The 20,955-nt window shown below is 46.1% G+C and overlaps 1 protein-coding gene across 1 annotated transcript in view; it reads right to left on the reverse strand.

Moving 5' to 3' along the window:
• The window catches only part of GALNT8 (polypeptide N-acetylgalactosaminyltransferase 8), a 118,559-nt gene that overhangs the window by 12,624 nt on the left and 84,980 nt on the right, over nucleotides 1-20,955 (reverse strand).

Consider the following 20,955-nt stretch of genomic DNA (forward strand, 5'->3'; position numbering starts at 1 on the left):
TGGCACATGGGCTTAGTTGCTCCACGGCATGTGGGATGTTCCCAGACCAGGGCTTGAACCCATGTCCCCTGCATTGGCAGGCAGATTCTTAACCACTGCGCCACCAGGGAAGTCCTGCATGCTTTTCTGTAAAGCCCTGCCACTCACTCCTCTATAAACCTGTGGTTCCCATCTTCACATATAATTTCTGGAAATGTGTATTTATGTAAACTCTGCAAAAGATTGTATGTTGTATGGGGTTTCTATGCTGGAGCACTAAGGTATGATGAAATCCTTCCTTACGCTTTGCCTTGTAGATATAACATCCATATCTATTTCCAGCACGTCACACATGATCCTTCAATATGTTACCTTCCTTCATAATTCAACACACATTCAATTGGCTGAATCCCAGTGAACAACTGATTGAAGCTAAAGATTCAGCACTTTCGGCAAACCTAACGATTTTTATCTCCTCTCAGCTCTGCTAACATCTTTGCTTGGTGCTGTCAATTTCTCTGTGTTCCCCTCATTTTTATAAAACAAGGGCAAAAAAATGCAACAAAGTAGCTAAATTATTGCACATGCATAACTATACAGAAAAGATGGTGACATGGGCCGGCTGACAGGGCCACCATGAGAACGACCATTTGTCAGCTAATGCACAAAATAACAAATCCAACATAAGATAGGGCATCGGGGGATCTAAATTTGAACACCTAATTTTGAGCACCACTTGTTTATACTTCCTGTGCAATTAAGGACTACCTAGTAATCCAGTATTAATTTAACCCTTTGCTGAGTAAAGCAAGTTTGAATTCATCCATTTTTCCCTACTTATTCGGAATCGTATGATAAAACAAACATTCTTTAAAGTTCCTTCTAAAGAATAAGACTTCCAGGTTGTCTCCTTTAAATTAACTCCTCTTCAGACACAAGCTAAAATAGTCAGAGGGAGTCTTAAATTTTTTACATCTGCAATATATTACAGTTGAACAACGAAATTTGAGAATCCTCATGTGTATATTTTTAAAACACCCTTTCCTTTGCCCCCAAAATCAGCTCTTGGCAATTGCTATTGGGGGAGTCACATCTTCAAATGGGCTGCACTTCCCAGAGCTTGGGCCATGCCCCACGTGCAGGGGAAGGTGAGGACCAGGATCTGGAAGATCCTGCCTCTTGCTGGATCCAGTGTGAACCACTGACCATCTCAGTCTCGTGTCTACACTGGCTGGTCTTGTCTCGTGTCTACACTGGCTGGTCTAGACTCAACAGCTGTTTCCCAGCCATTCTGGCATTCCTGTGAGTGATGTGGAATTTGGCATCCCTTGAAACCTTGAGCTTGATCGAAGTTGCTGCTCCTCTGGGGTACGTCACCAAACCCTGTGCAACCCCTGAGAGATGGAGAGGCAGCATGCAGCAAGGTGAGGGCTACATCAGGCTCCAGACACCCACAGGGAGAGTGTCGGTCTCTCCCAAGTCTTAGGGTTTGCCATTATCTTTAACAGCGTGCGGCCAAGACATGGAAGCAACCTAAATGCCCATCGACAGAGGAATGGATAAAGAAGATGGGGTACATATATACAATGGAATATTACTCAGCCATGAAAAAGAATGAAATAATGCCATTTGCAGCAACATGGATGGACCTAGAGATTGTCATATTGAGTAAAGTAAGTCAGACAGAGAAAGAAAACTATCGTATATTTCTTATGTGCAGAATCTAAAAAGAAATGATACAAATGAACTTATTTACAAAACAGAAATAGACTCACAGACTTAGAGAGCGAACTTATGGTTACCAGGGGTGGAAGGGTCGGAGGGAGGGATAGGTAGGGAGTTTGGGATCGACACGTACACATTGCTATATTTAAAATGGATAACCAATAAGGACCTACTATATAGCGTAGCACGAGGAACTCTGCTCAATATTACGTAACAACCTAAATGGGAAAATGTAAAACTGAATCACTTTGCTGTACACCTGAAACTATCACAACATTGTTATTCAACTATACTCCAATATAAAATAAAAAGTTAAAAAAAAAGAGCATGTGGACATTACAATTAGCAACAAAACGCAAACTACACAAGATACCACTTAATGCCCACCAAGTTAACAGCCACCCTTCCCAACTAGAACTTTCAGAGCTGGTTGGTGACATAAATACTCTCACACAGAGCTGGCGATTTCTTCTGTTTGTCTTTTCATTTCTATCCATTGACCATCCACTATAATTTTTCAAGGGGGAAATAACCTTTCTGATTCTAAAACGTACACACTCTTTGCCTTTGGAGTCGCACAGAACCGGTTTTAGCCCAGTTACTTATGTGGTGGCCTCATCTGATAAATGGAAATAATAATTGAAGCTATCTTACAGTGTGACGATGTACAGTAATATTTTTGTACAGCACAATGTTTAGTAATTGGTAGCTGTGACTATTACTGTTATTAACATACCTCCGGTCTTTTTTCTATGCATATATACATGTGTATAAATGTCAATGTGCACTCTTTATGTTCCCACAAGGTGCTTTTGTGTGCCGAAAAGATTATTTAGAGGATCCATGGCTTTGATAAATAAATATTCAATTTATGAAGGTTATAAATCTTTCAATTGGGTTCTTCCGGAAGCTTTTGAGTTCAACGGACACATTTTACTACCTCATTCATAAGCAGAGGTTGCCTGTGTTGTTTTTCGAAAGCCTGAACTCCTTTAGAGTCTTGGAAAGCAATAAGAGGAAAGCACCTTTAAAGATACATGTTATGAACGGAATGTTTGCGTCCCACCAAAATTCATATGCTGAAGCCCGAGCCCCCCACCCCAAGGGCAGCTATCTTTGGAGACGGGGCCTCTAAGGAAGTAACCAAGCTTAAATGAGGTGCGAGGGGTAGGGCCTGGCCCTGTGGGATTGGTGTCCGTATACAAGAAACACTGGAGCTCGCTGTCTTTCCGTGTGTGCCGAGAAAGGGTGATGTGAGGACACAGTCAGAAGGTGAGAAGGCGGCGGTCCTCAAAAATAGGAAGAGGGGGGGCTTCCCTGGTGGCACAGTGGTTGAGAATCTGCCTGCCAATGTAGGGGACACGAGTTCGAGCCCTGGTCTGGGAAGATCCCACATGCCGCGGAGCAACTAGGCCCGTGAGCCACAACTACTGAGCCTGCGCGTCTGGAGCCTGTGCTCCGCAACAAGAGAGGCCGCGACAGTTGAGAGGCCCGCGCACCGCGATGAAGAGTGGCCCCCGCTTGCCGCAACTAGAGAAAGCCCTCGCACAGCAACGAAGACCCAACACAGCCAAAAATAAAAATTAATTAATTAATTAAAAAAAAAAAATAGGAAGAGAGCTCTCGCCAGAAACTGAATTTGCTGGCACCTTGATCTTGGACTTCCAGCCTCCAGAGCTATGAGAAAATAAATTTAATAATTTAATTACTTGTTTAAGCCACCCAATCTGTGACACTGCGTTATGGTAGCCTTAGCAGACTGATACAATATGAGACGTAGAGATTCCTCCCTTACACCCAGAAAAAAAAAAAAAAAAAAAGTCAGAGGTCAGAGCAGGAAAAGAGCAGGGACCCAACCCCACTAGATGGTAGCATCCCCAGAGATGGCCAGACTTCGGAGGAAACGGCTGTTGGTGCACTAAGGTGGCCAGACCTGAGACTGGGGCGCCCAAGATCCACAGTTAAATTTGAATTTCAAATGATTCTGCAATATTTGGGACATTCTTATACTAAAAAAATTCACTGTTTATCTGAAATTCGAATTAACTGGGCATCCTGTATCTTATCTGGCAACCTACCCAGTACAGGTACAATTTTCTGAAGGGCATTTTAGTAACACAAAATGTCAGAATCTTTAAGGTATACATAATTGTTAGCACAAAAATTCCACTTCTGGGAATTTATTCACCAGAAATCATCAGCAAATAGATAAACATGTACAGGTAAGGATATGTGTTGCTAACAATCATGAAAAACATTTAATAGAAGAGTGGTTAAATAGTAATGGTATTTTTGTTTAAATGTGTGCAGCCCTAAAATTGCGATTTCTAAAATCTACATTTTAAGATGAAAAGATTTCCAGAATATATTATTGCATTTTAAAAGGTAATAAAGTAAGTTTATATTTGATTTCATTTTTTAAAGTATTTTATGTGTATAAGACACATACAAATACACACTCACAAATCATCTGGAATAACTATACCAAGATGAAAGGAATTATCTCTGGATTGTGGGATTATTGGTGACTTTTATTTTGCGCTATACACCTTTATTCATATACAGTTGAACTTTGAACAACTCAGGGATCTAGGGTGCTGACACTCTGCACAGTCGAAAATCTGAGTCACCCCTCCATATCCTCGGATTCATCCAGCCTTGGATTGTGTGCTGTAGTGTGCATTTCCTGAAAAAACTCTGTGTAAAAGTGGACCCATTCAGTTCAAACCCATGTCGTTCAAGAATCAACTGCATTATCTTAATAATCTGGGTGGGGAGAGGGGGGAAGAACCAGTAACTTAAAAACAAGAATTATGCAAAAGCATTCTTTGATAATCTTAAAATCTGAAGTGGCAAGCCCAGGTGTGGATTTAGGAATTCCTCACCTAAAGTCAGGGACATGTTCCTTGTCCTAGTTTGGTGTTGATTTACCTAAGCTATGATATTTTTCTCTTGCTAAAGGGTGGCAAAGAAGAACCTGGATATAATAGATACTTGCTGTTTTGTTTGTTTGTTTGTTTGGGGAGGGAGGCTGCTGCATTTTTGGTTACCCAACACCTATGCTGTCTCTTCTTTTCCTTTCAGAGAACCAGCTCTCCTCTGGAAAAGCAATCTCCACACTCCACACTCAGCCCGTAGGCTTTGGGTGAAAGTGACTCCAGCACTGGCTCTGAGGCTGTGCATGTGACCCAGATATGTCTAGTCAGAGCATACCATTCCCCTGGCCTAATAATCTGCCCAGATAAGAGGATGAGGTGGAATTCTGACCAATGAAAATCAGATCATGGATTTTGCCAGGTCAATAAAAGACTCTGTTTATTGGGCTAGAACCTGGGAGGATATGTCTGGAGCTACTAGCCATCTTAGCACCATCCACAGTCAACATGGACAGCAGAATTACATTAAAAGGGATGAAAACATTTTACCTCCTGGATCATACTGGACTTGAAGCCCAATTTTTTAAAAGAATTCTATTATTGTCAAGTAACATACTATGGATCTTAGACTTATCTTGAATTTTCCAGCACAGGCTCTGGTTAATTTAATTGATATAGGAATCAAATTAATTGAGTCTAATAGCACTAGCTAAAAACACTACTTATAGGTATGGGTAGAATTTCATGGGTGGAAATACCCTAAACAAGAGGAGGGTTGCTAGGCATCCTGTATATTTAAGACATGTCCTATATTTAATGATTTTGTCTTGCTTCCTGTATTGGCCTTCTCAGGACAGCCTAAATGTCTCATATTCAGCTTTTTTCAATACATTACAAAAATTCAGCAGTTAGAGCTATTCATTAAATTATCTGGGCATCCTGTACTTCCATTTGCTAAATTTGGTAAATTTCATTTGCTAAATTTGGTAAAATTCATTTGCTAAATGACTGCTAAAGAGTCATTCGACCCCTACAACCTTCCATGCTTTGGCCTGTTCTATGGTATCCTGCTAAAGGAAGCCCAATTTTAAATGAAGTTTTATGAGTTAATAGGTTTCCCTTTTTGATTAAATTGGTTTGAGCCAGCGTTTTAGTCTCTTGTAACCAAAAGAAAGCTAACTGGCCCCATTTAATTATAGAACCACCAACACCTAAGTTCTATAGCCTAATTAAAATAATAACTATACTTTATTCATCACTTCCTGTGTTCAAGATATTTTAAATACATTATCTCATGAATAAGCCTACCCATCCTTTGAGATAGACATTATTTTCTCTATTTCACACATAAGGAATCTGAGGCCCCACGAGGTTAAATAATTACCCCAAATCACACAGCTAGATGGATAGAACCAGTATACCAAGACACCAACCCTACATTCCGCCACTGCGCCACACTACCTTCTGGTCTAGACTTAGAGTTCTGAATTTTGGTCTCACATCACAGACAGAACTCTTTTGTTGGGCTTGGGTTCACTACTAGTTGAGCTAAAATAACCCCCAGAAAGTCTAACTTCCCACAGATTGCTCTGGTTGAAGCCAAGCATAGGAAAAGCTCACTAATAGAGCCTCATTTAAAGTGGGTTGAGGAAGTCTCCTCGGTGCTACCATTTTCCTCTAACTTCCCAGAAACTATCAAGATCTGAGAGCACGTTTGGGGCTCACTTGACTCGTGTCAAATGCCCATCAGCATCATGCAGCCTCCAGAGCATTAATCTAAGCTGACTCCATTGGTGAAATTGGCTGGATAACTGCAAATTTTCCACTTTATAAGCACACTGTCTTACGCTGTCTAAGCTAGACATGAGCTATCACCAGATTTCCAATAAATCATTTCTGTTTCTTATACTTATATGAAAATATAATAAAATGGTTCATGTGCATTTACCCGTGAGATGACATTCAATATGCAATTCACCTTGTTTGTTATTTCTCACAGTAACCCAACATCCCTCCCAAGAAACCGAGGTACAACACGTAGGTGAGACTGCTCAAAGTCAGGCAGGCCAATGGCAGACAGATAAAGCTTCCCACTTTTCAGAGGCAACCGAGTCACCTGGACCATTGAATCACATTTCATTTAGGCTGCAAAGCGATCACAGGTCAAGGGAAGCGCTCTTGCTGTCCCCAGGTTCTGCTCTCCACCGAGAGCACCCACGACAATACCTGCAGCCTCTGGTGTGTGGATGTTGCGATGTTAGAGCTCCCCAGGACAGCAAAGGTGGGAGATGGACACCTACAGCAGCCTGGAGGGATGGAGACTGGCAGGCAAAGCTTTTCCTTCTGAATAACTCTACTTGTCAGACGGCTCCCCTTGATGACTTCCTGGCAGCCCTGACTATTTTATGGAGGAAGTTCCAGGAACAAAAGAGACGCTGTTCCTTCCCACCTGCTCCCAGCAGCCTGAGGGAAGGCATCTCTGGCTCCCTGAGGGTCAAGGGGAGCCATTGTGGCCAGAAGAGATGGGGTTTGTGAGACCCATGCCCCTGAGGTCAGCAGGATGGTGACACCTACCCCCACCCCACCTTCTCTCCACATCCTCCAAGAGCACGTGGGCCTCTTCCACTTTCAAGAAACTCTTAGAGGCAGACAGTTTCTGCAGCCTGGTGCAGCAGCATCCCAAATACGACGGGTCTTTTCAAATCCACCTCCAAACCGCAGAGCCCACACTCAGCCCATCCATCCAAAGCTCCCAGCGGATGCTCAGTACGTGACCCAAATCTCTTCTACTTGGTTTCCTACAGGAGCCTCCCCTCAGGAGCACATCAGGGGCAGTGCACTGAGAGAGGTCTGTCCCCACACAGGCAAGGAAGGATTGCATCGTCCACAATAATAAAACTGGCCAAAAACAGGTGCCAGCCATGAATAACAGTGTCAGTGATGAAACATCCCTCCTGACTATGGTGGACCACTCCTACCACCTCTCGCCACGACGTGCTATGCCAGGGTTGCCCCCCTCTAGCCTCTTTCCCACTCCTGTCCTCACATCAGCCAGCATTTGGGATCATTCCAAAACAGCATCTGCGCAGGTCTTGTCTCTGATTGACAACTCTTGCTGCTCCCACGGGCGTCAGAATGAATGGAACTCCTAACAGCTTCGTGGCTCCTCACCACCTGAGTCCAACCTCTTTCTCCAGCCTCCCCTGCACCCTTTGCCCCACCCCGTGTGTCCCAAGCTCCCAGTTCCTTGAACGCATCCTCCTTTTCTTGGGTCCCCTTGCCTTTGCTCAAGCCGTTCCTTCTATTAAGAATTTTCTTTTCAATCCTGAAAACTCCTACTCATCCTGCAAGGCCCGGCTGATGCATTGATTTCTCTGGGAAACCTCTCCTGACTCCCTCCAGCCACCAGGAGAATTCCTCACTCTTCCTTACCGGGAGCACCTGCCTCCAAGGAAGGCTAAATTCCTGATTCCAGTCTCCATGAAACCAGCTGGGAAAGTGGACTGAGAGAGTCTTGTTCTCTCCCCCTCCTGCAAGTCACTCTTAGGAAAGCTGTTCACAGATTTTGCTTCCAAGGTAGGAAGGAATAGGAAACCCCCCTTTGCCTGCAGTCCCAGCTGTGTCTTTCAACTCAGCCTTTTACCCCAGACCCCTGAGTTGCAGGATCTGGGGGGCTACTTTGATGCTGATAAAGATGTCCCTTGACTCCTGCATTGGTCTTTGCCTGTCACTCTCGCAGTCAAAGCTCAGGGGTGATGAGAGGGGCCAGCAGGCAGGATCTGGACCCTCATGTACAGCCTGCCCCACTACCTGCATCACTTAGCACGCCGTCTACTTGTGTCTGCCATGTGCTGCGACCTCCTTCCTCAAGAGATTAGAGTTCTGCTCACCTTTGATTCTCCAGGGCCTGGCTCACACAGGCTTATTACAAATGTCTGTTAAAAAAGAATAAGTGGGTACAAGACACCGAATAAGGTGCTTCCTCCACACCCTACTGATTCCCAGCCCCGCTGCCATCCCCTGCCCTGCATCTTTGTCCCCAGAATCTCAATTTTGTTCGAGTTTCTAAAAGCCAAATGCTCCAAAGAGGTTGGGTCCCTGTCCAGCCCTACAGGTGACTCTGGCTGAGCCTGAATCAATCATGGCAATCTTACCCACCTCTGCCAAGATTGGTTTGGGCACGTGTCCGAACCACAGCTAAGAGAGGCTGGTGGGAAGGTTTCCTTATTCTTAGGAAGGTTCTTCCCTTCTTGCCTTTGGACATGGTGGTGTGAAGATGTGATGCCTGGAACTGCTGCAGGCTTCTGTGAACACAAGGTGCGGGGGAGCCAAGTGAGCCTCAGAGAGCAGGACCCCCTGAGCCCTGCACCATGGTAGCGGGGGGCTGATTGCAAAAGAGGTTCTAACTTCCTGCCCTGCCCTTTACAATGTGATATTGAAGCTCCTCCCACCACAAGGCAGAGTCTATTTCCCCATATCTTGAGTCTGGGCTGGCCTAGTGATCTGTTAACATCCTAAGGAAAAACCCAAACGAACTTTTTGGCCAAGCCAATAACCATAGTACGCAGCAGAAGTAATGGCCCAATTCCGAACCTTGATCTCAAGAAGCCTTCATGCTCCCACTCTTGCTCTTGGGCCCCCTGCATCCACCATGAGAAAAAGCCCAGACCACCCGCTAGAGGGATGGGAAAGACAGGCACAGAGAGCTCAGGCTCCCTGGCCAACAGCCAGCCAATCCCCCAAAGCAGAGCCACCTGATGAAGTAGAGCTGACCACAGCGGCAGGAGGAGCGCAGGTCAGGCGGGACCAGAAGATCTGCCTGGCTGAGCCCAGCCTAACCTGCTGAACTGCTGGATTAGGAGCTAAAAATAGTAGCTAATGTTTCAACCCCTAAGTTTTGAAGTTAGTTACAGAGCAATAGCCCTCCCTCCTCAAAACTCCAAGTTCTATGAGATGATAAATGTTCTTTGTTTTTTTGCTTTTAAATGTCACTGTTATATGCAGCCAATAGCTCCCTGATGTAGGGCTGTGAGGAAAAGACGAGACAAGGCCCCTGCCCTCAGTGAAATTATAGGCCATTTGAACTTAAGACATATTTTTCAACGAGGCTCTTTGAGGTGAGGGGCCGATGGCCTGTGTTTTTGTAGAAGGGATTTGAACATGAAGATGTGCATAGCAATACAAGGTCACCTGCACTAAGGACACAGTGAGTGGACCCGTCCCTATGAAGACTTCATGAAGGAAGTAGGGTAAGTGCTAAGTGGTCCTTGAAGGAGGTTTGGGGTTTAGAGAGATGGGGATATGAAGGGAGGTAGAGAGAAGCAAGATCCTATCTGACCCTGGAAAGATGGATGTTCCATAGGGATCTGTTGTGGGAAGAGGTGAATGACCAGGAATTGAGCTCAGATGTGGTGCTTTAGGGCATGAAGGACACACAACAAAAGAAGAGCTTTCTCAGTGCAGGGCCAGAAAAGGTTCATTCTATGAGGTCACAAGGCAGACCTGGCACAAGCCATTGTCCCCTGTAGCCACCCTCAGAAGAGTTTCAGGGGTCATCCAGCCAATGCCCATGACCTCAGAAGTGACCGGGCCTGAAGAATGTCTATCTACCTGTTCATCCCTGTGCCCTTTACTTCCTCTTACCCGGGGGGCTTACTGCCAGCCTGGGGCGGGGTCACAGAGTTAGGCCTTCAACAAAGGTTGGATTGTAGGCTGAATGGATTTCACAAGCCTAGAGAGAAAGTAAGAGAAGTCCCTGCTTCTTTTGAGTTGCCAAGGTCTGTCTCATCTCCCTCTATGTCTGGGCTGCCTGGGCCTGAGAGGCATGACCACAGGCTGCAGGGTGACACCCAGCTCTTTGCAGGGCCTTCCCCTTTGGGGCCTGGAGAGGAGACAAAAAGAAGGCCACCTCTCCCCCGTTCTCTGCTCCCAACTGCAAACATGAAGGCACTAAATAATACCCAAACCAAACCAGCTTCAGAATTAGAACCCAGGGGAAGAGGGCAAGTATTATTTATTTTGCCCAAGGACGCTTCTTTCTTTTATTGAGCAATTATTATGTGCTAAATATATCTTATCTCCATTAGAAAACCCTCACGGTAGTTCTATAAAATAAGTGCAATGATCCCCATGTTATAGCTGGGGAACACCAGGCCCCAAGAGAGAAAGAAACGTGCCCGAGACCTCAACGCTAGTGAGTAGGAGAGGCAGGATTTGAACGTACCAGGTCTGAGGCTGCATCCGTGCTCTCCCCACGAAGCCCTCACATGGCGCCAGGCGACTATGACTCCTCAGAGTCGGAGCTACCGCACGCTTTCAGAGGAGATTCGTTGTACAGGCATTGTGTCTTAGGTAAGAGAGAAAGTGAGTTAACACTTTAGACTTCAGACCCAGCTCTGTTACAAGGTAGCCACCAAAGCCATGTGGCCTTGGGCTGATCAAGTAATATCTCTGGACCTCAATAGACATTTCTCCAAAGAAGATATACAGATGGCCAACAAACACATGAAAGGATGCTCAACATCACTAATCATTAGAGAAATGCAAATCAAAACCACAATGAGGTATCACCTCACACCAGTCAGAATGGCCAACATCAAAAAATCTATAAACAATAAATGCTGGAGAGGGTGTGGAGAAAAGGGAACCCTGTTGCACTGTTGGTGGGAATGTAAACTGATACAGCCACAATGGAGAACAATATGGAGGTTCCTTAAAAAACTAAAAATAGAATTACCATATGCCCCAGCAATCCCACTACTGGGCATATACCCTGGAAAAAACATAATTCAAAAAGAGTCATGTACCACAATATTCATTGCAGCTCTATTTACAATAGCCAGGACATGGAAGCAACCTAAGTGTCCATCGGCAGAGCAATGGATAAAGAAGATGTGGCACATATATACAATGGAATATTACTCAGCCATAAAAAGAAACGAAATTGAGTTATTTGTAGTGCGGTGGATGGACCTAGAGTCTGTCATGCAGAGTGAAGTAAGTCGGAAAGAGAAAAACAAATACCGTATGCTAACACATATATATGGAATCTAAAAAAAAACAAAAAATGGTTCTGAAGAACCTAGGGGCAGGACTGGAATAAAGACACAGATGAAGAGAATGGACTTGAGGACACGGGGAGGGGGAAGGGGAAGCTGGGATGAAGTGAGAGAGTGGCATGGACTTATATATACACTACCAAGTGTAAAATAGATAGCTAGTGGGAAGCAGCCACATAGCACAGGGAGATCAGCTCAGTGCTTTGTGACCACCTAGAGGGGTGGGATAGGGAGGGTGGGAGGGAGACGCAAGAGGGAGGAGATATGGGGATATATGTATATGTATAGCTGATTCATTTTGTTCTACAGCAGAAACTAACACAACATTGTAAAGCAATTTTACTCCAATAAAGATGTTTAAAAAAAAATGAGAAAGGGAAGCTGGATGATGGATCAGACCCCTCCCAGCTCTCATGACTGGGAGGTTTTCCATCTCTTCCACCGAGAGACTAGCCCAGACCAAACTAGGGCCTTCTGTCTCAACTCACGGCTTCCTGGAAAGAGGCTCAGGGGGGTAACAGTGAGGGGCCCTTGGACCCACTAATAACCATTCTCTCTGATGACACCCAACCAGAACGGTAAAGATTCACCAAGTCAGACATTCCAGGCCCTGGGAAACTACACCTTTGCTTCGTTTTGGGAAAGGAGAGCCCGTCATACACCTCCTCCTTCTTTCCAAATCCTCTCTCCTCTCTCCTGGCAGAAAAAGCTGCCCAGAGTTGTTGTATAAGAGCAGCAGGCCAGAGCGGGGGCCCGGTCTTGAGAGCAGAGGACATGCCTTTCCTGAAGGTTGGTCCTTGGGGATCAAAAGTCGTGAGGACATTAATTGACCCTCCACACCAACCCTCCAAAGCAATTAACCTGCGGTGGGCAGGTCGGGGAGAGAGAAAGAAGGGCACTCCGAGGGCGTCTGCCAGGTGGTGGCGTCACGTGTCACAAGGCTGCGGAGCAGGTGAAAGGAAGGAGGGGACCTGCACCTGCACCTCCTCCTCCGGGGCAGCACTGCAGCCTGCAGCGCCCAGAAGCCAAACCCCGCCTCCTGCCCGCCCCGCCCCCCTCCCTGCATCCCAGGGACCGAGGAGGCAGGATTCTGACACAGAGAGCCTGCAGTCCCCGGGAGCCGGTCCAGGGTACAGCCTGCGTGGGGGTAAAAGGTTTGAACAAGGAGAGGAAGAGAAACGAGAAACAGAGGTCGTTGCTTTGAGTCGGGGGAGAGTTTGAGCCAATAGTTGGTGTGCTGGGCGGAGGATGGCAGCAGGCGTGTGCAGGTACCTGCTTCTATCTTCCTCTCCCTGGCCCACCTTGTTAAGCGCCAGTCCAACCCGGATGTCCAGAGAGGAGACCCACCACGGCAGGGGCTCACAGGAAGGACGCAGGTGGGCCTGAAGGCTGTTCTGGGGGCGGGATGGGAAGGGAGTGGGTGCAGGAGAGAAGCTGTGGTGGTGAAGGGGGAACTGGGATGGGAGGTGACAGCTAGGGAGAAGCAAAGGGGGGCCCTGGGCAGCTGCTGTGCTGGAGGTGGCTCTGCTCACTCCCGCCAAGCGCTACTGCAGAGGATCAGCCGTGAAGGGCTAGGTCTGGGGCTGGGGGTCAGACCCCTGTGTCCCTCAGGGCCATTATCTGTTACGTGGGGTGGAGCTTGCGAACAAGATGTGTTGGCACATTTCATGAGGAGGCTTTCTGAGGAGGAAGAGGGGCTGTGGTAGAAAGGATTCAGATGAGAATGAAAAGAAAGAGCCTCCACGCTAGAGAGGCAGCTGGTGGAGGCTAAGATGATTCTCTCCTGGAAGATCCTCGGGGAGGGGAGGCTGCCCTTTCCCAAAGGGCCTGGCAGGACTGGCCTGGGCTGGGCAGGGAACCTCCACTGTGACTGAGGGAGAAGCTGTGCAACCTTGGCCAACTCGGTAAACCTCTGTGGGCCACGGAAAGTTATAAAAATGCCCGCTCTACTGACCTTAGTGGACTGTTGTGAAGTTCAGTTGTGAACGAGCTTTGTAAAATGTCAAGGGCACTTAAATGTGAAGGTGTAAATCATTATCGCCAGAACCTCTTAGACTAGCGGTCCCCCACTGTGGCTGCACCCTACGATCTCTTGAGAAGCTTTTTAAAAAAGATTGCTCCTGGACCCCATCCTAGATCAATGATTCAAACTGGGCTGGAGCAGGAAGGGGTTAAGACAGCAGAGGGGGCAAGAAGTGATACTTTTTAAAAAGCTTCTCAGGTGATTCTGAAGCCCTGGCAAGGTGGAGACCCACCACCTAAGACCTCCCCAGGCTTCCTGAAGATTATCACATAGTGTACACATATTAGAGAGGCTGATCCTGGGCTTCTCCCAGATCTCCTGCATCAGAATTTCTGGGAAGACAGGCAATCTCTGTATTGAACACGCAGTAAGGCAGCCAGGACCCTCATTCTATGATAAGTCTGTCGATTCCCTCCTTCCCTGCAGGATGAATAATCACACCCGCGGGTATCACGCTGCTCTAGACAGCGTGGGCGGAGCTGCTCTGGGAGGGGACGTGCCCTCCTCGAGGCATGTGTACAGACATGTGTTTCTGGGACAGGGTCGTGCTAGACAGCACATCCCATCCCATGCCTGCTCCACTGGGATGACAGCCCAATTATAACGTGACAAATGTCCCAGCCATAGAGGCTGAGAACCTTAAGGAAAGGAGGACACCATGATGAGTTATCCATAATAATAACACCCATTAGCAGGGTTTTATTGTTTTGTCGATAGATGTCCAGGCTTTTCTGCTCCACTCTCTCTCTGATGGCTCTGTTCCATTCCTAAGGTCATACAAGCGCGTGTGCACACACACACACACACACAAATGCACACAAATGCAGGGGTGAAGAGGAGTCAAGTAGTGGGGGACTCACACCAGGCAACTGTGCTACTTGGGGACGTGGCTGGTGTAGAATCACGTGATGCAGATGACCTTAGGACCAATGGCGCCCTGGGGATCGTTCCCCATCTCACGGGGGCAGTATTAGCATCACGGTTGAGAGCAAGGATGCTGGAGCCAGACTGCCTGGGGTGCAATCCTACCCCCCCCCCCCCCCACTTTCTAGCCGTGCGATCCTGGACCAGTGGCTCCCCTGGGCTGGGGATGCTCACAGCGCTGCTGGGAGAGCAACTGAGTGAGTACACGCGAAGCTCATAGAAATGTGGCTGCACACACTACGCTGGGGAAGTGTCTGCTGCTCTTAATTATTGTTGTTTCTGTTGTTGTTTTATGATAGGTGAGGAAGTTGAGGCCAAGAAAATAATTTGCTCCATTTATTCATGCCGCTTCACCCTTGTAGGAACACAACCTAAGGAGACAGTCATAAATGTGAACACTTATCTATAGGGAAAATGTTCACTGTAGCATCATTTAGAACAAAAAGCTAGAAAACAACCTGAATGTCCCACAGTAAGGGATAGGTTACCAAAATGATGGTGCACCTATGTGATAGTTATATAATAATTGCATGAGAGGGACTTCCCTGGTGGCGCAGTGGTTAAGAATCCGCCTGCCAATGCAGGGGACACGGGTTCGAGCCCTGGTCCGGGAAGATTCTACATGCCACGGAGCAACTAAGCCCGTGTGCCACAACTACTGAGCCTGCGCTCTAGAGCCCGTGGGTCACAACTACTGAGCCTGCGCTCTAGAGCCCGTGCTCTGCAACAAGAGAAACCACCGCAATGAGAAGCCCGCACACTGCAACAAAGAGTAGCCCCCACTCGCCGCAACTAGAGAAAGCCTGTGTGCAGCAATGAAGACCCAATGCAGCCAAATATAAATAAACAAATTTATAAAAAAAAAATTGCATGAGAAAATTGGAGACATAACATGGAGTTTTTTTTTAATGAAACACAAAATGGTCTCAACAGAGATACAGATGCAGAGACAGAGCTAGTCTGGAAGAAAAACCCAGTAAAATACCGACACTGAAAGTCTCTGGTTGTGGGATTAGGGGTACTTTCATTTTCTTCCTTATATTTTTCTGAATTGTACTAATCTTCCATAATGAGCAGATACTACTTTTAAAGTCAGTAAACAAAATGTTTGTTTCAAGCCATTTGCTCAAGGTCAGACAGTATACTCGGAGCCCACATGGGCTTTCTCTATCCGCGGCCAGGGTTCTGCTGCTTCGTCAGGCTGCACCAGCAGTAGGAAAGGAGACTAAATGGATGAGGATGATGAACAAACAGCAAAAGGCACCAGGACCTGATGCGCCCGTGCAGGACTGGGACCCGGCTCGGGGGGACCCTGGCCCCGATGTGCAGCCCCAGCTCCCGGGGCGGAGCTGGACAGGCCTTACTATTCAGAACCACTGCACAGCTCAGTGGGACCATCCCAGCATGCAATCCAACGCCTGCCCTTGGGGTTTCCCAGAAATGGAAAGAGCCAGCTTCTACTTTGAAGATACCAGAGAATTGTACCAACTTTTCTTTGCTTTGTCTTTTCTACAGGCTCCCTCTGCAACTGGGGAGCCAGAGACCCAGAGGATATAGGTCGGCATCCCTGCTGGTCTGCATCCCCTGCTTTTCCATAATATAGAAGCGTATCTCTGTGCCCAATGTTTTTCCAGTCATAAAGCCAAGGTGCTGACACAGCCAACACCGAGGAATGTTTATTTGATACTTTGAAATTTAAAAGATCTGGAAATCACTGAATAACTAAGATAGACTTCATCTAAGAAAAATAGGAAAGAAGGGAGGGAAGGAGGGAAGAGGGAGAGAGAAAAAGTAAGAGAAAAGCAGAGGGAAGAGATTTATCATACTTGGTATCACATAAAAAATTAAGACATTGCTTTCAAAACTTTGCTATAATCTGCTCAGTATATTTTTAAGTGTTAAGTTCTGATCTTGTAAAATAAGAGACTGGAGTAGATAAACTCTGAAATTAAATAATTCTATATAAAGTTGAAATTTTAAGTTAACTCCAACTCTCTTTTTAAAAGATCACTCTGGTGGTAAAAGCCAAGCAATAAAGTTTGCCAAGTTATGGAGGGAACCAGCTGTACATTTAATGAACAGGCTTGAGCAACCATAGAATTTTCAAGCAAAAGCTCAAAAATTGTCTAATGCAACCACCTCACTATGCAGACGAAGACACCAGGACACAGGATAATACCAACAGTTAATACCAGCCCAGTGCCAGGCGGGCAGCTTGCTCAGGGTCACAGCAAGTTAGCGACAGACCCAGAATTAAATGATTCCCGCCTTCCCCACAATCCACTTGTTCTGACTCTTGGTGGATTTAAAGATGAAAGAAACAATCAGTTATCAGAAACTCCTCCTCACAGCCCAAGATGTCCAGAGAAGGAGCAGATACAAAGGCGACAGCAGGTCAAGAGCAACCATATCCTCTTTCCTTTTGCCTCTGAGCACGGAAGGGAAAGCATGGAAGAATCTCATCCTGGACCGGCTGGTAGAGGAGCAGACAAGAGCATCAGACCTCTCCTGGGATGAGCAGAGATGAGTCAGAGGTAAAGATTCCTCGGGAACAAAGAACGCCTAGCAGAAAGAGCTTCCCAGAGGACTTACATCCCAGCACCGGAGGAACCCAGTCCAACTGGGAGGGACCAACGCCTGCCGTACCTCAGGAGACAGCAAGAGTGTGTCGAACTTGAAAACGGTATTTAGGAAAATGGAAGAGAAGACTCTAACCCTGGTTACTTAGAGCTCACTGCTAGTGTTTCTTTATGTCTTGCTTTGGTGACGAGTAAGATTTCATAAATAGGATAAGTAGTAAAGGCTATACTTGGAAGTTTCCATTAAAAGGCCTGGTTTAGTTGGAAAAGTGCTTGTGAATAGAAATGCATGTCCTAGAAGAGCTGGGATCTGAACTCATGACTTTCTACCACAGGCAAAGGCCTTTTCCTCTTCCTGAAAAAACTCAGGATCTTTCCAGAGTGCCTCCTGCATGTTGGAAGCATCATGCAGAGAAGGAAACATTGTCTGAGTCTTCGTTATGCCAGGCACTAAACCCTGAGTATAAATCTTGTCTCCTTCACTTCCTAGCTGTGGGATTGTAGGCAAGTTACTTCACCTCTCTGAGCCTCGGCTTCCTCATCTGTAAAATGGGGATAATGATGGCCACCTCATAGGGTCAGTTGTGCACAGTGACATCATTTGGGAAAAAAAAGAAATGTATGTCCTAATCTTTGGTTTGGTTAACAACATGCATGGAAATCGGGCTGCTGGCACCATAAGACAGCACTGTTAAGTCAGTCATCCATCTGGCGAAGTGTATCTGAAGTATGGACACTTGCAGGCAAAGTAGAACAGAAACTCCAAATCTAACAAACAAGAACAACTCTTACAGCTATTTTTCTCAAAGACTTCTACTTAAGAAGAAGGTCAGCAGGGGAGAGAATGTCTTCTTCCACATTATTCAGAGCCTTATCGGATCACTGATTCTATAAGCCTCTTCGCAAACTCAAGAGGAGTGTGGAAAACTTTAAGAGGGTAGATAAGAAGCTACACAACGGTCCATTTGAGAAAACCTTTAAGGGCTGAGGTTTCATAGACTCCAATGCATCACCAGGAGTTTTAGATCTCTGAGTTTCTCAAAATATATTCCTTGGATTACAGTTTTTGTGGGACATGAATAGAAGTTCCCCACCCCACCCCCACAAAAGAGGTGGAGCTTCCGTAGTAAAAAAAAAACAATTTGAACAGTACTGGTTTAAGAAGTGAAATAGGTTTATTTGCTGCAGGACTTCTCAGAGCCTTTAATCTGCACATATGCCTTGTGTATCTCCAAGAGGCAGCATTTCTGAAACAGACGTAGTGCCCAGGGAGTCTTTTCCTATGGGAATGTCATTAAAGACTAGTGCTCTCCAGATCACAGCTCGAGGAAGTGGCAAAAGATGCTATTCTAGGTAATATGGGCAGTATTCATTTCAGCAGAAGACAAAATGGGAGGAAGGAAGTTTAAAGTACCACAGGAGATGTGTAACTGAGATAGGAGTAAAACATCCCGACAACAAAGGTTGTGAAGCTCAAACACATGTCCTTGAGGGGGTCTAGGTTATGGATCCTCTTTGGGGATGTTTCAGAAGAGGCCTGGGATAATTAAGAACTCACTCTAATGCAGGGCAGAGTAGTGGATTCCCTAACTTTTGGAAGTCTCTTCCTGCTCAATTATTCCATGTCACTTTGTCTTATTCTCTACTTATTCATCATTAAATGAGTTCAGCTGACTTCCCTGTAAATTAAACACATTCCTGAAATGCTGTGTGTAAAAAAATACATTCTCTGTAAACTGAGTCATATTTTCCACCTGCTTGTGTTGTAATTCCAAAGAAGAACGTCGCTCGACCCCAAACACTTCACTAAAGGCGTATTTATGAGCTGCTGGGCACTCAAGGAAGCATCCACCTGGGCCCAGAAGCCAGGCAAGTAACGAGCTGAGATACACGATCTTTCCACACTCACTCACACGTTCAGTTAATTCCTAAGTGAGTTGGAAGTTCCCACTACTCCCAGGGATTCTGAACGGATAAGTCGCCTCATTGCTCATGTTCTTTTTAAAGGAATTTATCAGAATCCTTGGATATTCTCTTTCGCTGGCTTTTTTAGCATGGAAGCAGTTTTCAAGTCTAACATGGCATTAAGCCCCTTTATGTGAGTCACCTCTGTGACAGCCAAGTATCTGATGATTGAATAGCTGAATCGTGGTCAGGGTTAGGTCAGGAAGTCTAAATCTGCAAAGTGAGAGAAACTATTATATATCTCCCAAAGGACTGATTTACGAAAGCTTTGAGTGGTTTCCACTGGTTCTAAAGGTTGGACAATTTTCAGAGGCTTGTTGCTGCCTCAGCACCCCACTGAACAAGGGAAAGAAGAAAGAGATCATGGAAATAATAACGCTCTCTGATTGGATGCTTGCTACATGCCAAGCTGTGTGAGGCACCTTGGTTAGCACTATCTCATGAAATTCTACCAGCCACCATGAGGGATGCTACCACATTCACGGTCCGATTTTACAGAGAAGGAAACCAAAGCTCAGAGAGGTTCCCAAAGTCCCCAAGGCCACAGAGCTGCACAACCGGAGGGTGGTGGCAGCAGTGGAGGCTGACTCCCAGGTTGGCTGACATCCCTGCTTCCTACTTGGTTAGAGAAAACAAGAGAAACTAGGGGCTCAGAACTGTGTCAGCTCTCCCATCCCGCCTCTCCTGACACGGCGATAGGCATGGAAAATGCAGTGCTGCACGCTGGCAGATTCAGTACCTCGAGAGCCAAAATGCAGTAAGAAAGAGAGGAAAATGGTAAAGAGTCTCTTAGAGTTCTCACTTTTGAACATACGTTTTGAAAAATATACCCTACTTCTGCTAACGAACAAAAGGGCTCTTTCTTTCTCAGATCTGGTCAGCGATCCCCACCCTTTCTAATACCAGAGCATTCCTTTTCCCACCACTGCAGAAAGGAATTAGGATGGTAGGAAGTATGCCACAAACTAGTTGAGGTTCATTTTTCTGTAGACTAGGTATTCTCATGTAAACTTAGCTATATTGTGATTTTTTTTAATGTGAAAAGGCCCCCTTCTATTGAAAACACCTCTGATAGGAAATGAGTCTTTTTTTTTTTTTTAATTTTATTTATTTTTATTTTTGGTTGCGTTGGGTCTTCGTTGCTGTGCGCGACATTTCTCTAGTTTTGGCGAGCGGGGGTGACTCTTTGTTGCGATGGGCGGGCTTCTTATCTTGGTGGCTTCTCTTGTTGCAGAGCACAGGCTCTAGGCTCAAGGGCTTCAGTAGTTGTGGCACGTGGGCTCAGTAGTTGTGGCTCGAGGGTTCTAGAGCGCAGGCTCAGTAGTTTGGCGCATGGGCTCAGTTGCTCCGCGGCATGTGGGATCTTCCCGGACCAGGGCTTGAACCCATGTCCCCTTCTATGGCAGGCGGATTCTTAACCACTGCGCCACCAGGGAAGCCCCAAGTCTATTATTTTTATACGTGTGTGCATGCGTGCACACGCACACTCATGGCAAAAACAGCAACTTTAGAAGTGAGTCTATTGGAAAAAGTGAGGCAGACAAGCATTAAGATGGAAGGCCATGATGGATTTCCTTTAAGCCTAACCTGATTTCATTTTTTCCACACTCCTGGAAACGGTAAATATTTTGGGGGAAGGGGAAGGAAAAGGGTTACAGCATCCTTTTAAACTTGGGTTTTCAGCAGTGAAAGCTGTCCCCAGTGAGGGATGACCACCGTGAAATCTACCCCTCTCTTGGAATCCTGAGGATTTGGGGCTGACTGTAACTCAGAATGCTTTTGAGACTCTCCACTTGAATTCTAGCCCTGAAATACTGTAATGAAAT

Source organism: Eubalaena glacialis, chromosome 11 (genome assembly GCF_028564815.1).
Source record: "Eubalaena glacialis isolate mEubGla1 chromosome 11, mEubGla1.1.hap2.+ XY, whole genome shotgun sequence".
NCBI lineage: Eukaryota > Metazoa > Chordata > Mammalia > Artiodactyla > Balaenidae > Eubalaena > Eubalaena glacialis.